We start from the raw sequence: 4,534 nt of genomic DNA, 5'->3' as shown, positions 1-4,534 counted from the left end.
ATATTTTAGATTCTGCACTTTGATATCATACGGTATTTGTCTTTTTCTTTCTGTCAGTTTATTTTCTTTCTACACTTTTTCCCAGATGAAATGACTCAGTTTCATTCCCAGTTTCTCATATAAATACCACCTAAAGTAAACACTATGTTCTATTAAAGGTCAAACCTTGATGAGTCTAGGAGAATGGTTTTCTGATTCTTAGACACTGCGTGCCTTCCCTGGGTAGCAATTCTGTTACACTGAGCATATGCCACCTGTTTGACAAACAAGAACTGAGAGCACTTACTCTGGAGCACAACATAAGGGCTTTGCTTAACAGTCATACAACCAGCTCTTGAATCAAACAGAACAGGAAGAAAGAGAGAAAGTTATAATTTGAAAATGAGGAAGAAGGGTGAGACATTTGTAAAAGGGCAGAGAAAAAGACTAACCACACATACGCTCAACAAACACTAGGCTATTAGTCTGTAAGCCACATTACTTTTTCTCTTAGAGGAGTTTCCAAATTATATCACAAATGTCCAACATGTCCTGGTTCTGCAGAATGTGATTATATACAGAGAAATCTGTACTTTGGCATTTGTTTTATTTGCCCAAAGTCTCAGTCTCCATGATAAGTATAGAGCATATTTGTATGGCATCTCTGTGTTACAAATCCATTCTGGCCAGTGGGTCATAATTTCCTCTCTTCCATTTGCTCTGTGATTCCCTTGTGTCATTGGAAGGCAGTGTTTGAAATGTATCACCTTGATGGTGGACTTCATCACTCTGCAGCAAAACTTTTCACCCACAAGCTGGATACTTAATTCATATCTTCTTTCCAATCGGTTTACAATTTCCAAAGTATCAAATATTGTTTTGCATGACACAGGTGATGCTCATGAACTTATTACCTCTCTCAAAGGCCATGTCTCTGGGCAGCTGCTTCACACTGAATAAAGATAAAGCTTCTTCACTCTATTAATTGAGATGAACATCAGTACAGCTGTGTCCTACTGAGTCTGAAAGAGGTAAAAATGAGATTAATTTTTCACTGGGTGAGGTCAATCTATAGAATATGTAGGCACAATTCAAGCCAGAAACTGTTTTGGAAGGTTTCACACCTCTAGTCTAGTAACAAAGTTGCTTAATTCCTTGAATTTAATTTTGACTAAGCGTTATGGTTTAGACATTTTTGCTTTTTATTAGAATTCTGTGTTGTCCAAGCCAGGGAAATTCAGTTGATGTTTACTTCCTGCCAACTATATGTGGTCTAAGGGTGTGCATCACACCATGGCTACACATCAGAGAGTGACTGGGGATACAGGAAGGATGTAAATAAAGTTAGGAAACATTGTCATTGTATTTATTCTTTCATATGGATATATTTAACTGGATGCATACTTGTGCAGTGATATATTTATTGATTGAGAGTCAGATTTTTTCAGATACTGGACACTAAAAAATCTAAATTCCTTGACTTTTCAGAAGTAGGGAAATTGGTAAAGAGAATATCTATACACAGTTCTTGAATTATGTGAGAAAGAGTGTGTGCATGTGTGCTAAGTTCACACATGTGTGCTAAGTCCATGCTAGGTCAGTGCTAAGTCTGACTCTTTGCAACCCCATGAACTGTAGCCCAGCAGGCTCCTCCAGGCAAGGATACTGGAGTGGGTTGCCATACCCTCCTCCAGGGGATGTTTCCGACACAGGAATCAAACCTGCATCTGTTAATGTCTCCTGCATTGGAAGGTGTTTTATTTTTTCTTTCTTTTTTTCTTTTTTTTTTTTAACCGTGAGTGCTGCCTGGGAAACCTGGGAGCTGTTCTAACTCGGTAGTCCAAGGGATGGAGTTGGTGGGGAGGGGGCTACTGAACTGAACTCAGCAGGATGGAAAAGAGTTCACAGGCTGAAGAAGTGTAAGGGGAATTTCATGGAAAAAGACTGTGTGAGCATGAATAAAAACTCTATTTGTTACGTTGGGAAAAACAAAAGCAGTTTGGTTTTTCTGGAACATCAAGTAGGAGATGAATCAAGAGATGAGACTAGAGAGTAGTCAGGATCCCTGGTCTTGATATACCTTGCATGTCATGCTACGGAGGACGGGTAGATTCTATATGTGATGGGGAGCTCCTGAGAGATTCTAGGTTTTCACTTTATTTTTATATTTTATTATTATTTTTAAAATCTTTTTTTTTCCCCCCTTTGGCCTTGATAAAGGGCAGGCAGGATCTTAGTTTGAGCACCCCCTGCGGTGAAAGCATGGAGTCTCAACCACCAGGGAAGCCCCAATTATTTTGCTTTAGACAGCTCCCTCTGCTTTCTGATAACACTGTGGAAGACCTAGAGTCCTGATCTGTGTAAAACAGGTTGGGTGATATAAATAAATATGTATTAGATATGATAGACCCTCCTGAAAAAATAATTCTTATCATCACTCAGCAATGCAAATTAAATGCACAGCCACAATATAGAGCCTTATAAATCATAGAAATGGCCCAGGCAATCATTCCATAGAAATTGAGGTAAAGGGGAAATCATTTCTGGCTGAATGTTCAGGGACAGTAATCGGGTCCAGTGGCCCACGCTTGGTCTTGAAGAAGGGGGAAAGTTTTAATAGGAAGAATTCTAGCATGAAGAAAAGAAGAATGTTGAGCAACAAGAGAAAATGTGAATAGGAACACAGAAGACTAGAAAGTTAGGTAGGAACCAGTCATGCACAACAGGCTTTGCTGAATGTCAAACCAAAGTTTTGGGCATTTCTAGCAGATGCAATCCAGGGACAGTTTCTAAGCAGGAGAGAAGTATTTTCAATACAGAGTACTGTGAAGATTAAGCTAGCAATAGAATTCCTGATAGAATTTTTAAAATGTAAATCAGTACAAACAATAAGAATCTGAACCAGTGCAGAAGCAAGTGGAAACAGAAGAAATCTCTAGGAGAAGAGAGACTATACACCCAACTCTGATCTATTGATCCAGAAACTTTTTTATTAAAGCCTTTGTGTAATTGTGTCTTTGTCCATATCCTCAATATCCTTAGTCCTGAGGACTGAATTTTTCACTGGGAGGTGGAGCTATTTATATCAATGTGGAGTACGAAGAAATTCAGATATTTCACCAGTGCTCATCAGTGTGCCTATTAAAGTCTCCTGGAGAACTTGTTAAACAGATTTCTGGATCCAGTTGAGCTTACAGAGTAGGAACTCCAGGGGTGCAGACAGTCTATGTAAGTTCCCAGTGATTTTTATTATCAGGAAACTTTTAGATGCTACTTCAAAGCAGTGAAGTAATTGATGGCATATAAGGGGCTGTGTTGGGATCATTGATATAGCAATTTTTTAAGTATAATGATTCTGTCAGCTTTCTCAGGTCTTGAGAAATTGAAATTATAGTCCCCCCTTCCCCAATTTCACCATCTCTTTGTTTCCATCCACCATGGACTCCTTCCAGAGCTATTGTATTTATATCCTAACTGGTCTCTTTTCTGAGATATAGTCTGTTTCCCATACAGGAGATGGAACAATCTTTTAAAAACAAATACCAGATTATGCCACTCCCCACTCCTCTGTTCCACACCCTCCCCTAGTTTCCAATTACGTACTCAAAACAAAAAAAAAATCCAGGGACTTTTCTGGTGGTTCAGGGGTTAAGACTTCACCTTCCAATGCAGGGGGTGTGGGTTCTATCCCTGTATGGGGATCTAAGATCTCAGTTGCCTTGAGGGCAAAATCCAAAACATAAAACAGAAGCAAAATCGTAACAAATTCAACAAAGACTTTAAAAATTGTCCGCATTAAAAAAAAAATCTTCAAAAACATTTTCTGTGGGCTCTGTAGCCACCCTTGGGCTGGCCTTCAGTCTCATTTCAGTTCCTACTACGTCCACCTTGCTCACTGTGGCTTGTTTCTGTTCCATGTGCATCCCAAGCTTGTCAGACTCTCTGAGCTTGATTCTCATTAATCTTGCTTCCTAGGACTAAGTATTCCCTGGGCTTGTTCTGTTAGCATTGGAAGAGGTCATTGAGAGAATGCTGCTTAACCTGTGGGCTGGACCCAGGCACTTGAGACTGTTCACTTCCTCCCTTTGTCCTTGGAAAGTGTGTTCTGGCCGCCATTCTCACACTAGAAACTGTTTCAAGCCTTGAAGGAGTTATGTGTCACCGAGACCATCTGGATGGTATCTGTGACTGGATCCCATTTAAGCTTCCCTAGGAACTTTGAAGGGCTTCCCTGGTGGCTCAGCTGGTAAAGAATCCGCTGGTGGGTGAGTACAGGGATCAACTTGTGCCCACCTATGAGAAACCTTGTGTGTGGTTTCCTTTCCTTACTAACCCTGCTACCTACAGGTCTGGAGTGGTCTGCCTCTTTTGTCTTTCCTCACCTTCCATGTAAAGGGGCCAGTTTTGAATTTCACCCTCTGAGGAACTCTTGAGGTTGTGAGCCCACAATGGTGTCATTGAGTGAGGTCTTTCTGAACCACTGTGGAGAGGAGCTGCTACTTAACATTGTCACCTGTTCATACTCTGCCTAACCCTTATCCTGATTCATCTTACC

The sequence above is a fragment of the Capricornis sumatraensis genome, chromosome 3 (genome assembly GCF_032405125.1).
Source record: "Capricornis sumatraensis isolate serow.1 chromosome 3, serow.2, whole genome shotgun sequence".
In the NCBI taxonomy this organism is placed as follows: domain Eukaryota; kingdom Metazoa; phylum Chordata; class Mammalia; order Artiodactyla; family Bovidae; genus Capricornis; species Capricornis sumatraensis.
The sequence above is the reverse complement of the archived record's forward strand: the minus strand, read 5'-3'. Positions refer to the sequence as shown.